The 16,258-nt window shown below is 43.7% G+C and overlaps 2 protein-coding genes across 3 annotated transcripts in view; both read right to left on the reverse strand.

Annotated features, from left to right (window-relative positions):
* The window catches only part of CADM4 (cell adhesion molecule 4), a 277,306-nt gene that overhangs the window by 94,192 nt on the left and 166,856 nt on the right, over positions 1-16,258 (reverse strand). The gene's annotated exons all lie outside the window — the stretch shown is intronic.
* Positions 8,852-16,258, reverse strand: part of RPS19 (ribosomal protein S19) — a 298,818-nt gene continuing 291,411 nt past the window's right edge. Inside the window, exon 7 of one of the 2 annotated variants that reach the window (XM_069946939.1) lies at positions 8,852-8,862. The gene's annotated coding sequence lies outside the window, so the exon portion shown is untranslated. Of the gene's footprint in view, positions 8,863-9,273; positions 9,284-16,258 lie in introns of those variants that run through there. The other variant, XM_069946940.1, reaches the window with a different exon arrangement.

Genomic DNA, 16,258 nt, shown 5'->3' on the forward strand with positions numbered 1-16,258 from the left:
CAGTCAGGTTCGAGAGCAACAGTGTGAGGCCTCTGATACAATACTGATGTGAGGGTCCTGCTGAAGCGGTATCTGGGGTGGCGGCAAGGTGGCGACTGGGCTGCGCTAGTGGGCAAGCCAATCATTGTAATGTATTAAGTTCTGCAGACACATGCTGCTCCACATCCATCCACAATCACACATTCACTCCTTCCGACAAGTGAGAGAAAGAGACGTATAAATAGGAGCTAGTGTTATCACACCCAGCGGGAGAAGACAGGGCGTGAGATGAGGGGAAGGGGGGCCCAACCAAACAGGAGGGAGCAGAAAATTATAGAACAGGAGGGAGAGGGGGAAATTCAAAGGAAAGCGAGCAGTAAGACAGGAAAAGTAATAATTATAGAGGAGAGGTGAAAGGCGGAAGCATCGAGGTACAAGGGATGGCAACCTGAGGACACATTAACGAAAATCAGGGAGGAAGGGGCAGGGGTCACTACCGCCAAGCCTGGCTGACACTTCATATTCAGTACCAGGGTCACAAATGCACACCCCTGTCAGGACGCTCCAACCATAATAATCCCCGCTGTCTAACATATCTCCATAGCAATGTAGCATGGATTTGCATATAAAGTGCAAGATTTTTTATTAGACTCAAGAGGATATATTATCCTACCATACAAAAGGCCCATCTATAGGCAAGGACATCTATGGTTATAGCGACCGACACACATAACGTTTGGGTGACCTCCAGAGGCCATCATATATTGATGAAGATCTGGTTACTTAATATAATAGAAGTGTTAATCCATCTGAAAGCAAATTTCTATACCTATCAATAGAGGATTATTGCTGCACTGGGACTTTTAGCTCCTAGAGGTCAGAGGTCAAAGGATGACCCCAACGCTGTGACCATAATGCACTGGTAGGAATCTAGCTTGGATAGAGGAGGCCTTGTTGCAGTCTCTAGAAAAGAGCAGCAGACATGTGTGTGTCTGGGAATGGAGTATCATATATACACTGAGAGCACAGCCATCTGTCTCCAAGCGGAATAAAGGATTCAATGAAAAGAAAGCAAGAGCGAGAGAGAGAGAGAGAGAGAGAGCGAGCAGGGAGAGCATGAAAGAGGGAGGAAAAGAGGGATCTGGAGGGTGGAGGACAAGAGATGAAGATAGAGAAGAGGCTCAGGGTGACCATAGAAATGCCGAAGTCTAACCAAGAGATGTCAGTGAGACATCTCCTTTGCCGTAAGCCAACCATGGACACGGCACAGCTAACAGGGCCAGAAACGTGACGTTTAGCCTAACCCAAATGGAAAAATCTCTACTAATTGTTGTTTGACATTATGATTGACTAATAAGAGAAAAAAGCAATGGCATCCAGCAATGTTTCAACCAGCACAATGGCCTACCATTGAGGAGAGCCAAAAGTATTGTCACTATCATCAGTAGATTCTATAAGCGTCTACTGTAAGTTATCATTAGGCCTATGGCTATACACCAATATATTCTAATTAATGGGATTTTCTATAATGTGGTTCGGTTTCTGTATTTGTCCAGATGCAAAAGCACAGTGTTTATAGGAGAGATGAAAGAACTTTAGGGTCAACCTAAGACTCTATGTACCAAGTTGATGATACTACACTTGTCCAACTAGAAAACTGAAGCATCAGTCATCAATGTAAGACTGGTGGAAATTCCAATTTTGGGACCCCCTGTGTTCACAGGCCCCTATGTTATCTATACCGCTCTGGACATAGGGGCAGCCATGCTAGGACCTACAGGTGAGTCCATTCAACAAAGCATTCGCCTTCTCCACATTTGCTGAAGCCTATCTATCCAACTATCAGCTCTGTTCCCCACCCCACACGCACCCCAGTGTGCATGTATCCAGTATGGGGAAAAGGTAAAGCTTGCCACCGTCTGGAGGATAATGGGTTTCTCCGACTCTTATGTGTATGTATGGTCTTCCCATTTGTAGTTAAAAAGTAATAAACTACAAACTGAGCACTATATGGCAGGACTGTGGCACTATACAATATATTACTTTTGCAGTATATAATGGTGGCCATAGTGTATGACCATATCACGGAGGGGAAAAGAAGGTACCAGCCAGCCTGTATTTTTCAGATCTGCAGTCAGTGTAATAAACTATTCATGGAAGACTTAGGGAAGAAGAATGTGTGAATATGACTGGGCTTAGAAGAATGTAGTTCAATCCTCAGGTAAAAATGCTTCTTTATCTTCAGTGTGAAAAAAAAAAGTAGTTGTAAAAACAGACAAGAAAACTTATTAACGAGTCGTAATAAGCAAAAGCTAAAGGGTAAACACACAGCGAAGGCGTTCGGTGAAAGCCGCAGCTTTGCAATCCATGCGCAGAATGAATAGAGATACATTTGCATGTTAAGAAACAAAGGCTTTGGTCCTGGATTAGATGACATTTTCTAAAAGCTTATAATGAGCATCCGATGAGGCAACGCGAAGGCTCCGTGACATTTGCTCCGTCATGAAGAGTTGCTAGTGGTAAATGAAATTGCAACAAAAGACACAAACCAGTCTATTATAAAGAGGGGCATTTTTTTTAAAGCATTTCACAGATGAGAAATTATATGTTTCTACATAGCAGAGAGATTTGGTGAACCCTGAAGTGGCGGGGTGGAACATTGCCACTCTCCATGGCTTCTGCTGATGAGTAGCCTTCAAGGACAGGGTCGCAGGGTGACTGGTAAAGGCCAGCATCTTTCCAGTACTTTAGTACGTCAGTGAATTCTAGGACTAAACAAACTCTAGACACAGGAATCTTTTCTTTTATCATTCTACTCTTTGTTTTCTTTTAAAGTTGGACAAGATGGACCTGCTGCTTTTCAGAAGGAAGCCTTTCATTGATAGTTCAGATCCTTTGAAGGATAGACAAAGGGCCCTATTCCACCGGACGATTATCGTTTGCATAATCGTTAATGATTAACGATCTCAAACGTCCGCTATTGCGAAAGACCTGAAAACGTTCACTCATTTCCATGGAACGATAATCATTACTTATGATCGTAATTGCGATAGTTTTTCTTCGCTATTTCTTCGCTATTGCGTTCGTATCTATTGACCGAACGATGTCTTATTCAATGCGAACGATTTGCGAACGTTTTGCGAACGAGCAACGATAAAAATAGGTCCAGGTCTTATAAAGCGATCAACGATTTCTCGTTCGGTCGTTAATCGTTAACTGCATTTCAACCGAACGATTATTGTTTAGATTCGAACGATTTAACGATAATCTGAACGATAATCGTCCGGTGGAATAGGGCCCAAAGCCTAAGCTTGTATGCATACAGCCCAAAGTCCCTCTCTTTCTCCTGCACCCAGCAGTAGCAAAGCCCCGCCACTACTTCCTGTATTCTGTCTTGCTGTCACTGTTGCTAGAGACAGAATTCTCCTAGTAACAGACAATGAACAGCAGATTGTAGAAAATAAAGACATCCATGACTTGGAGTTGTTTTTTTGTGTCTTTTTTTTTTGAATAAGTAGTTTTGTTAAATCATTTACAGCAATGTTAGGGATCACATATTTTATCAGAATTAGTTTGAGCAATTAAGTTGAAGGAACATGACCCGGAGAATCAGAAAACTTGAATGAGGTGATCGTTGTGTCTTTTCCTGTGGTTCTGGATGTGGATTTAATCCCATTCAATGAGGGTAGTCAGCATCCTATACAATGTGGTCGCCACACAGACATTTTAGTAGTAACAAGAGGCTTTGTTTTCCGCAAGCGTGTTATTAAATCTGCATTGGGTAAATCCACATCATGTAAACTACACTATGAATTATCATTGAAAACAATGAGCACTAGGTTATCACACATGTACATTTCAATGTGGAACTAGATTTGCATTTCCAGGAAAATACATAGTGCTTGAAAAGAGCGCCCCTTTACCAGTGACTTGCAGAGCGCCCCTTTACCAGTGACTTCCAGAACGCCCCTTTCCCAGTGACTTCCTTTTAAGAGAAACTTTAATCCTGGGTGCTGTCCCTTTAAGAGCGACTTGGGCCCCATCCCTTTAAGAGCGACATGAGTCCCTTTAGGAGCGACCATTTAAAGAGACCCAGGTCTCTCTTAAAGGGACCCAGGTCGCTCTTAAAGGGACCCAGGTCGCTCTTAAAGGGACCCAGGTCGTTCTTAAAGGGACCCAGGTCGCTCCTAAAGGGACCCAGGTCACTCCTAAAGGGATCCAGGTCGCTCTTAAAGGGACCCAGGTCGCTCTTAAAGGGACCCAGGTCGCTCTTACCCAGGTCGCTCTTAAAAAGACCAATTTCACTCTTAAAGGGACCCATTTCACTGTTAAAGGAACATATTTTGTTCGTAAAGGGACCCAGGTCACTCTTAAAGGGACCCATTTCGCTCTTAAAGGGACATATTTTGCTCTTAAGGGGACCCAGGTTGCTCTTAAAGGGACATATTTTGCTCTTAAAGGGACCCATTTTGCTCTTAAAGTGACATATTTCGCTCTTAAAGGGACATATTTCGCTCTTAAAGGGACCAAGGTCGCTCTTAAAGGGACCCATTTTGCTCTTTAAGGGACCTAGGTCACTCTTAGGGACATATTTCGCTCTTAAAGGGACCCATTAAGCTCTTAAAGGGACATATTTCACTCTTAAAGGGACCAATTTCGCTCTTAAAGGGACCAATTTCGCTCTTAAAGGGACCCATTTCGCTTTTAAAGGGACCCAGGTCGCTCTTAAAGGGACCTATTTCGCTCTTAAAGGGACATATTTCGCTCTTAAAGGGACCCATTTTGCTCTTAAAGGGACATATTTCGCTCTTAAAGGGACCAAGGTCGCTCTTAAAGGTACCCATTTTGTTCTTAAAGGGTCATATTTTGCTCTTAAAGGGACCCAGGTTACACTTAACCCCTTAAGGACAGAGCCAATTTCGATTTTTGCGTTTTCGTTTTTTCCTCCTTGTGCATCAAAGGCCATAGCACTTGCATTTTTCCACCTAGAAACCCACATGAGCCCTTATTTTTTGCGTCACTAATTGTACTTTGCAATTACAGGCTGAATTTTTGCATAAAGTACACTGCGAAACCAGAAAAAAATTCAAAGTGTGGTGAAATTGAAAAAAAAAATGCATTTTGTTTATTTGGGGGAAATGCGTTTTTACGCCATTCGCCCTGGGGTAAAACTGACTTGTTATGCACGTTCCTCAACTCGTTACGATTAAAACGATATTCAACATGTATAACTTATATTGTATCGGATGGCCTGTAAAAAATTCAAACCATTGTCAATAAAACCGCTCCATTCCCAGGTTTATAACTCTTTTATCCTTTGGTCTATGGGGCTGAGTCAGGTGTCATTCTTTGCGCCATGATGTGATCTTTCTATCGGTACCTTGATTGCGCATATACGACTTTTTGATCGCTTTTTATTACAATTTTTCTGGATTTGATGCGACCAAAAATGCGCAATTTTGCACTTTGGGATTTTTTTGCGCTTACGCCGTTCACCGCACGAGATTAGGAATGTGATTAATTAATAGTTCGGCCGATTACGCACGCGGGGGACTTCTAGTATATACACTTTGATCTCTCATTGAGATCTCTGCAGCATAGATATGCTGCAGAGATCCATGAGATCGGCACTCGTTTGCTTTCGGCTGCTGCAGCCGGAAGTAAACGAGTGCCGAGCCGGGGACGGCGCCATCTTGGAGCGGTCCCCGGCCGGCTTCAGAAACGGAGATCGCTCCTCCGGGATAACATCCCGGAGGAGCGATCTCGGCCACTAGACACCAGGGAGACGCTGGATCCGGTAATCGGATGCAGCTGTCATGTTTGACAGCTGCATCTGATTACTGTATTAGCGGGCACGGCGATCGGACCGTGCCCGCTAATACCTACGGTCCCGGTCTACAAGCGGCACCGGGGACCGCTGCGGTTCAGAGCGGGGTCGCCGTGCGGCCCCGCTCTGAACGCCCTTACCAGCAATAGGGCGTACCTATACGCCCTTTGTCGTTAAGGGGTTAAAGGAACCCATTTTGCTCTTAAAGGGACATATTTCGCTCTTAAAAGGACCCAGGGACCCAGCTATGTGCTGTGATTGGCTGTTAGCGGTTAGAGTGTGGCCATTATTTGCAATGGGCCATTATTTTCTATGGGAAATTAGGGGTCTTTAAACGTAAATTTCTTAAAAACGACAAATCCGATCGAAACGAAAAATAGATAGCACACCACACACCGCCGAGGGCTTCGAAACGCAGTTTGAACGGAGTCTGTGCGCAAAGCGGTTCAGGCTGTATTACGCGCAGAAAAATGGCTGGAAGAAGAAACGGAAGAAGAAGAAGAAGAATACGGATTACAATATAGTGCTTTTCAAGCACTATAATTAGAGTCCATGTGGTATTAGGAATACAACCATGAAGGACACAGTCGTAGACTACCTTCAGCCCCATTAAGCAATGCAGCTTAGCTGGAGCTATTCTAATGAAGCAGAGCTGAAACGCTGCATAGTTGGTAACTCCAGAGTTGTAGTGTTTAAGACTGCAACCAGTCATCTGCCCTAGCCCTACACTAATAAATAATCAGAAAATCTCTAACAATACGACGCAATGATTGCACTGCAGATTTCCACCTTTAATGAAGCTATCAGGTGAATGGCTTCCAATCCTATAACCTCAGTGAACAATAGATAACAAGGCGTAAGTCTCTATGACGCCGGGGCCACCGCTCCAGATGCTACTTTGAAGCAATTGTATCCAATCTACTAAAGAAGCGAATTAATTGCACATAGAAAAAGGAGCGGAGGAAGTGATAAGACGAGTCAGGGAAGATGAAGACCAAGTGGTTAAATAAGCATCAGATGGCGGCGAACAGGAGGCCTGATTGTGATATAACAAGGTAGAGAACACAGGTTGGTGACTTGTCACTGTCACGCAGAGCTGAGACGTGCGGCTGAACATCTATAAACTTTATGTCACTTTTACAGCCTCAAGCTGCTCTGCGTACGGCTGGAAATGAAGTGAGCCCAATGGATACAGGCAAAAGGAATGACAAGAAATAAGGAACGGTGGGGAGAAAGTCATGAAGGAGCCATGGTCACAACCTCGAGATAATGTCACCACTCAGCTGGAGGGGCTGATAGGATAACAGAAAAGGCCTCAAGGGTCTATTAGTTTCCTTAGAGTTATAAAGGGTTGTCATAGCTTATTGAGAGCATAGAGGTTCATTGCTGCTATATATAGGGAGGAGGAGCTTATAGGAAGGGACTGATCTCATCTGCTGTGCATGTAAGGTCATGGTGGCCGCTACAGGCTTGGGCCTACTACCTCCAAGGCCTTAACATGGAACAATCATGCTGAATGAGTAAAAAATAAATTTCCTCCAATGCGTTTTAGCATTGCACTGGAGATTGGTGTGATTGGCGCAATGTTTAATGGGCCTTCTGTTCTGGTCACGGTGCTGTAGCCATCCAATCATTTCTGCAAACTTCCCAGAATGACCCTACTGCCTGCCTGACCGTGGTTTCCCCTCTTTTTCCCAGGTTTGTCCGTTCTCCGCTTCTGTAATGTAATACCCGCAGGTTGTTGGGTCAGCTTGCAGAGAAATATCAAGTACTGCAATGAATAATATTACAGCTTAATATCCTCTGCAAGGCAGACATGTCATATAACTAAACCTGCTGTTTAATGGGGATCCATGAACTTAGAATGGGTGACGCCATCAACGATTATGGCGCTGGCACATCACGACTGACACTTATCTGTCCTGGGACACCAATACATAATGAGTCAGGGCCATTTTTATTACGTGCTGCTGACATATAATGGGTGACAATGATACTGTAAAGGAAACACTGAAGTGCAATAAAAGATACTGTGCTGGGTGCGTGATAGCAACATGTGACTGGTGACAAGATCTCTGCAGTGATACTGAGGGGTAAGGGGTGACAACCTCATCTCTGCAGTGATACTGAGGGGTAAGGGGTGACAACCTCATCTCTGCAGTGATACTGAGGGGTAAGGGGTGACAACCTCATCTCTGCAGGGATACTGAGGGGTAAGGGGTGACAACCTCATCTTTGCAGTGATACTGAGGGGTAAGGGGTGACAACCTCATCTCTGCAGGGATACTGAGGGGTAAGGGGTGACAACCTCATCTCTGCAGTGATACTGAGGGGTAAGGGGTGACAACCGTATCTCTGTAGTGATACCGAGGGGTAAGGGGTAACAACCGCATCTCCTGAGGGATAAGGGGTGACAACCTCCTCTCTGCAGTGATACTGAGGGATAAGAGGTGACAACCTCATCTTTGCAGTGATACTGAGGGGTAAGGGGTGACAACCTCATCTCTGCAGGGATACTGAGGGGTAAGGGGTGACAACCTCATCTCTGCAGTGATACTGAGGGGTAAGGGGTGACAACCGCATCTCTGTAGTGATACTGAGGGATGAGGGGTGACAACCGCATTTCTGTAGTGATACTATGGGGTAAGGGGTGACAACCTCATCTCTGTAGTAAAACTGAGCGGTAAGAGGTGACAACCTTATCTCTGAATTGATACTGAGGAGTAACAATATTATTTCTCCAGTGATACTGAGGAGTAAGGAAAGACAACCACATCTCTGCAGTTATTCTAAGGGGTAAAGCAGGGAGGGGGAACATTGGCCCCCCAGCTGTTGCCAAACTACAACTCCCATCATGCCTGGACAACCAAAGCGAAGCTTTGGCTGTCCAGGCATGATGGGAATTGTAGTCTCAAAAAAGCTGGAGGGCTGAAGGATCCCCATCCCTGGGGTAAAGAATAACAATATTATCTCTGTTGTTTTAAAGGGGGGGAATGAGTGACAGACATGATTGTCACTCATTACCCCTCAGTATCATTGTAGAGTAAAACAGATCTCTGCTACTCATTACCCCCCCCCCCCATCTCCCACCTCAAGCATCACTGCAGAGATTAAGTTGTCACATGAGATATACAACTGCAATGATCCTAGGCGAGTAACGAGTGACAATATTATGTATTCAGTAATACTGATGGTGTCACTAGAGACACTTATACCTCTGTAGTCTTCCTAAGAGGGTAACAAATAGTATTAGCACTGCCGTAACCTTCAGTGATACTGAGGGGCATTGAGTAGAAAAGCTTGTCCCTTGTTTCCCCACAGTATCACTACAGAGATAATATTGTCATTTGGTACCCCTAAGGCCTTGTTCACACTTTGCAATTTCATTGCAGTACTACTGCAGTCCCATGATAATACTGAAGTGAAACGGCAATCTGTGTGAACACAGTCTTAAGGCCCTATTCCACCAACAGATCTGACGACAGATTATCTGCCAAAGATTGGAAGCCAAACCCAGGAACAGACTATAAACAGAGATCAGGTCATAGAGGAAAGACTGGATTTCTCCTCTTTTCAAATCCACTCCTGGGTTTGGCTTCAAATCTTTGGCAGATAATCTGTCGTCAGATCTGTTGGTGGAATAGGGCCTTTAGGCCTTAAAAATCACCGCACATGTGTAGAGCTAATGAGTGACCATGTTATCTCTCTGCAGTAATACTAGAGGTAAACAAGTGACAAAACCATAGCGTGTGATGAACATAGCTTCAGTAAGATACTGACATGTAAAGCAACAAGCTCTTGACTATTAATGGCACCAGCAAGTTGGGGGTGAAGTATTGTGATGACCCACAATTTTATATATTGAGTACGCCTTTACCTTTAATGTAATATTCATTACAAAATTGGTGAGTGATACAGTGTTGTTTACTATGTTACACTGATTTGTAATGACTATTGTAACTATTATTTATTACATGTCTGTTATTTGATGTTTTGTTGACTGATGCTGATAACTGATGGGTATTACAATCTTCTGTTTAGTGAGCATGATAACTGATGCGTAAGATAGTCTTCTGTTTAGAAAGAATGATAAGAATATGAAAGGCATTCTTCTCTTTATTAACAGTGATAATTGATAAGTACAGATGTCTTCTATTTAGTGATACTGATAGTTGACGTGTAAGGCTGTGTTCTGATTAGTGACACTGATATTTTATAAATAATGCAGTCTTCTAATTAGTTACACCGTTATCTTTTGAGTAAGGCAGTCTTCTGTTTAGTGACACTGATATTTGATGAGTAAGGCTTCCTTCTGTTTAGTAACACTGATATTTGATATGTAAAGTTTCCCTTTGTTTAGTAACACTGATATTTGATGTGTAAAGCTTTCTTCTGTTTAGTGACACTGATACTTGATGAGTAAGGTAGTCTTCTGTTTAGTAACACTGATACTTGATGAGTAAGGCAGTCTTCTGTTTAGTGACACTGATACTTGATGAGTAAGGTAGTCTTCTGTTTAATAACACTTATTCTTATATTTTCTGATATTTGATGTGTAAAGCTTTCTTCTCTTTAGTAACACTGATATTTGACATGTAAAGTTTTTTCTGTTTAGTAACACTGATATTTGATGTGTAAAGCTTTCTTCTGTTTAGTGACACTGATAAATGATGTGTAAAGCTTTCTTCTGTTTAGTAACACTGATACTTGATGAGTAAGTCTTCCGTCTTTTGCTTCGATCCATTGCAAGACATGTACACTGATGTGATAAGTAAAGCAGACGTCTGTTGAGTAACATAGATGTGAGGAAGAAAGTTGACACCTGTTGATCGATACTGACATGTGATGAACGAAGCTGTCATCTCTTTATAAAATACATGATCCAGCATATGATAATGTTCATGCCTGTTGATTGATACAAATATGTAATGTACGAATCTGTTGTCTGCTGGATGACACTAACATTTGATGAGTAAAGCTGTCATCTGCTATGTGACATTGACATTTGATGAGTGAAGTGCTATTCTTTTATGTTGACATCTGTTGATTAATACTGGTCTTTGATTAGCAAAGCTGTCATAATAATACTAATATTTGATAAGTATAGGTGTTATCTTTTGGGTAAGTGAAGCTATCATCTACTGAGTGAAACCGAAGTTTGACATGTAAAGTTGTTTCCTACTGACAATCACAAAATGTTGATACTGGCCTGTCATAAGTAAAGCTTTCCTTCTACGACACTGACTTTTGATACGTGAAGCAGTAATCCGTTGAGTGACAATCATTTGGTAAGTAAAATTTATATTTAATGGTTGTCTATCAAATGGCATGGGCATGATGTTTATACTGGCATGAGACTAGCAAACCTGTCATTGTTGTGTGATACTGACATTTGATAGCTGAAGCTGTCATCTGTTAAATGACAAAAAATCCACGAGTGAAGCTATCTTCTACTAATGTTGATATTGATGCCGATACTGGTATAAAATTTGGTAAAGCTTTCATTATCGGACACTGATATTTGATAAGTGAAGCTGTAATCTGTTGAGTGACAAGCATTCAAGTGACACTGACGTTTAATGAGCAGTTGTCTATTAAGTGGCACGGACATGATGTTCATACTGGCATAAGACTAGCAAACCTGTCATTGTTGTATGACATTGACATTTGATGAATGAAACTGTCATCTGTTGAGTGACAAGCATTCGACAACGACTCTTGATGAGTGGTTTTCTATTAAGTGGCACGGACATGATGTTCATACTGGCATGAGATTATGAAACCTGTCGTATGACACCAACATTTGAAAAAAGAAGCCGTCGCCTGTTGAGTGACACCAACATTTGATGAGTAAAGCTGTAGCTTGCTGAATGCCATTGACATATGGCTGATCTGTTATGCTGTTATCTGAGTCATTTCATATTATTATATGACACTGACACGTTATAGGGAAAACCATTATCCACTGACTCACAGCCTGTATCCAATGCCTGTCTATTGAGATTCAAGGAGCAATTCCATAATCTATTAGGATTATGATGTAGCATGTGATGAGTGCCGCCGTTCTGCGACAAGTCACTGTAGGACCGACACCGACATATGACAAGTGACAATGTTCCCATCTGTCATTGACAATCAACGAGCTACCTGCTGAGTGTAATCAGTGGCACTGTTGTCCTTCCATTGATACTGTGAGTGATGTGATCTTCTGAGTGACAACCACACATAGGTGGCAGTGTTATTAATAAAGACTGACACATGAGGTGTGATATCAATGTCACCGACTGACGTAAGTTGTTTTCGGCATGACATGGTGCATGTGTTGAGCGAGGTTTTTATCTGTGGATGGTGACGACAGTAGTAGTATTGTGGACTGAAGGATATCCATAGGTAATAGTGTTATTCTTCATGTCACAGCCAAAAATAACAAATAACCATTAGAAACAAAAACTAGTAAAGGACAGAGCGCAGTTAAAGAGCAAACATTGCATTACCTGTGTGATGTAATCAAGAGTAAGAAGTGCCAATACGTGATGTCACCCCCTACTGCCAAGCAAGAGAAGCAATAGTCATTGTTTAGTGAGGGGTAGTGCCACATGGCATTGGCTCATAATGTGCACAGACAATAAAAGGTGATGTCATCAGACCTAGAGAGCAGGTGATGTCATCAGTTTTAGAGAGAAGGTGATGTCATCAGTCTTACAGAGCAGGTGATGTAATCAGTCCTAGAGAGCAGGTGATGTCATCAGACCTAGAGAGCAGGTGATGTCATCAGACCTAGAGAGCAGGTGATGTCATCAGTCTAAGAGAGGAGGTGATGTCATCAGTCTTAGAGAGCAGGTGATGTCATCAGTCTTAGAAAGAAGGTGATGCCATCAGTCTTAGAGAGCAGATGAGGTCTTCAGTCTTAGAAAGCAGGTGTCGTCATCAGCCCTAGAGAGCAGGTGATGTCATCAGTCCTAAAGAGCAGGTGACGTCATCAGTCCTAGGGAGCAGGTGATGTCATCAGTCCTAGGGAGCAGGTGACGTCATCAGTCCTAAGGTGAGGTCATCAGTCCTACAGAGCAGGTGATGTAATCAGTCCTACAGAGCAGGTGATGTAAACAGTCCTAGAGAACAGGTGACGTCATCAGTCCTAGGGAGCAGGTGATGCGATCAGTCCTACAGAGCAGGTGAGGTCATCAGTCCTACAGAGCAGGTGATGTAATCAGTCCTACAGAGCAGGTGATGTAGTCAGTCCTAGAGAGCAGGTGATGTCATCAGTCCTAGAGAGCAGGTGACGTCATCAGTCCTAGGGAGCAGGTGATGTCATCAGTCCTAGGGAGCAGGTGATGTCATCAGTCCTAGAGAGCAGGTAATGCCATTAGTCCTAGAGAGCAGGTGATGCGATCAGTCCTAGAGAGCAGGTCATGTAATCAGTCCTACAGAGCAGGTGAGGTCATCAGTACTAGAGAGCAGGTGAGGTCATTATTAGAGATGAGCGAACCTTGAGCACACTCGGGTTTGTCTGAAACTGATCGCGCAGAATTGATTACCGGGGGCTGAAGAAGTTGGATACAGCCCTAGGGAGTCCTGGAAAACATAGATATGGTGTATGGCCATAGGCTTTATCCATGTTTTCCAGAACCCCCTAAAGTTGTATCCAAATTCTTTAGCTTCAAATGGCGCACGCTCAGGTTCATTCATCTCTAGTCTTCACCTATCAAGTGTGCAATGAATGGTAAAATTATTTATGGAATGAATCACAGGCTTAAATCCAACCAGGGCAACAATAGGCTTTATATGTTATTCTTTCCTGGAAGTCATGCCTCTAGGGAAGAATACCTCTGTAATACGCCATAAGACAAAACTTCTCTGTATACAATAGGAAGCATATGGATGTAGCATATGGGTGCCATGTCACTGCTCTCTACAACACCCATATTACAGCTGTGTGCACAAGGACTTTTTGTAAGGTCTGCAGGATATGTTATTCTGCAGCAGCAAATTTATGTATTATGAGGTTCTGCAGCAGCTGTGATATGTATTATGATGTTCTGCAGCAGCTAAAGTGTCTTATGATGTTCTGCAGCAGCTGAGGTATGTATTACAATGTTCTGCAGCAGCTGAGGTATGTATTACAATGTTCTGCAGCAGCTGGGGTGTGTATTATGGTGTTCTACAGCAGCTGAGGTGTCTATTATGGAGTTCTGCAGCACTGAGGTGTGCATTATAGAGTTCTGCAGCAACTGAGGTGTGTAGTATGCTGAAGGGTGTATTTTGTTGTTCTGCAGCATTTAAGATGTGTAATATGATGATGTTTAACAGCAGCTAAGATGTGTTTTATGAGGTTCTGCAGCAGCTGAGGTATATATTATGAGGTTCTGCAGCAGCTGAGGTATATATTATGAGGTTCTGCAGCAGTTGAGGTATATATTATGAGGTTCTGCAGAAGCTGAGGTATATATTATGAGGTTCTGCAGCAGCTGAGGTATGCATTATGAGTTTCTGCAGCAGATGAGGTGTGTATTATGATGTTCTGCAGCAGCTGAGGTCAGTATTATGATGTTCTGCAGCAGCTGAGGTGTGTATTTTGATGTCCTGCAGCAGCTAGGGGGTGTATTATGCTGTTCTGCAGCAGCTGAGGTCAGTATTACGATGTTCTGCAGTGGCTGGGGTCAGCATTATGATGTCCTGCAGCAGCTAGGGTGTGTATAATGATGTTGTGCAGCAGCTGGGGTGTGTATTATTATGTTCTGTAGCAGCGGAGGTGTGTATAATAATGTTCTGCAGCAGCTGTGGTGTGTGTATGATGATGATGATGTTCTGCAGCAGCTGGGGTGTGTATTACAATGATGTTCTGCAGCAGCTGGGGTGTGTATAATAATGTTCTGCAGCAGCTGTGGTGTGTATGATGATGATGATGTTCTGCAGCAGCTGGGGTGTGTATTACAACGATGTTCTGCAGCAGCCGGAGGTGTGTATTATGATGCTGTTCTGCAGCAGCTGGGGTGTGTATTATGATGCTGTTCTGCAGCAGCTGGAGTACAGGAGAGGGTGGTCTCTACATTTGAGTCAATCAGTGCTTGTCTCAGGAGAAAATTGCCAGCACAAGTGATCACCATCAGTCTCTGGCAGGAGGACATCAGTGGCGCCTTAGTAACGCTGCTCATCTCTATATAATCCTCAGGTTCTGACATCAAAATGTGTTGTTTATACCATCATTACTTCCAGACCTGTCAATGGGCAAATGATACGATGAGAATGTGATGGCAGACCTGTCCCTTGTGACTATTAAGCCTGGACCCATGTCACTGCCCATCTGCCTAGCAACAGATCACTGTGGTCTCAGCGAGACCTCTGAGTGAGTGACAGGGACACTCGATGAGCCGGAGTGTCCTCCCGTAAGTGACCGCTAGGAACGTTTTACAAACAGAAGCAGCAAGGGGTGAAGAGATCAGAAGAGAAAAGCGTATGTGGGGGGCAGCGGCGTAGGCGAGCGGGGGGCAGTGCTGCAGACAGTAATGGAGCGCTCTCTAATTGAGTCACCGCTGGATGCCTCCGGATTGTCTGTCTGCCTCTAAACACTGAGGAACTATTGATTAAAAACTCAAAGGACCCTCACTGCTGCCTGTTATTGTGCTTTACACCACTCCATCCCCCCCGTCCCCCTCCGTCCCGTGTGTCCATCAGGTCTCCGTCTGTCTTTCCCCCTCTCGGCTGGTTGAGTCGGCTCTCCATTGTTTTCTAAGCTCCTCTATACCCTAGCCTGTGAGCCTTCTATTCTGTATCATACAAACACACAATGCAGCATTCTATCCAACAATCGAGATCGTCGCCACCGCCGCCGTCGCCACCTTGCAGTATGGATTTTTCATACGTGTTCAGCGTTAACGCTTTCATCCCCAGTACATAGGCGCAGCAGAGCTCAATCTGTTGCTTAAACGGAGTCTCTATAAATCCACAGACAATAACAAACTCGACTCTACTATGTCCCCCACTCGCTTACTAGCATCTCTCCATTTACCGTCTCTCTCTATCCGCCAATTGCTTTTTCCTCTCCCCCCCCCCCCCCCCCTTCCTCTCTCGCTGCCCGCTATGTCCCTGGATGATAAAAGTTGATGACTTCACATATTGCCAATCACTTCATCCTATTGTTGTGACAGTGGCAGTTCTGGGGACACAACAGCCCGCTCTCCCTCTCTCTCTGTCTCCTTTCCAAAGACTCTCATTATATTCCACACCGCAGTAACTTTTGGCTGGCGGAGAAAGGGTTAATGAGCTGGCATTGAATCTCGCCAGTAAATGGAAAGCTCTCCATCCCCGGAGACGCTCTGCTCCATCTCATCTCGCAAAACACATTTCACCATTACATTAACATGATAGTGTGTACATAATATTGTGTCTGTATCTCTGCACTCGTTCCCCAAAGACGTCCGGTCCTCAAGGTACTGGAATCTGCAAGCATGCCTG

This window comes from Dendropsophus ebraccatus, chromosome 12 (assembly GCF_027789765.1).
Source record: "Dendropsophus ebraccatus isolate aDenEbr1 chromosome 12, aDenEbr1.pat, whole genome shotgun sequence".
In the NCBI taxonomy this organism is placed as follows: Eukaryota; Metazoa; Chordata; class Amphibia; order Anura; family Hylidae; genus Dendropsophus; species Dendropsophus ebraccatus.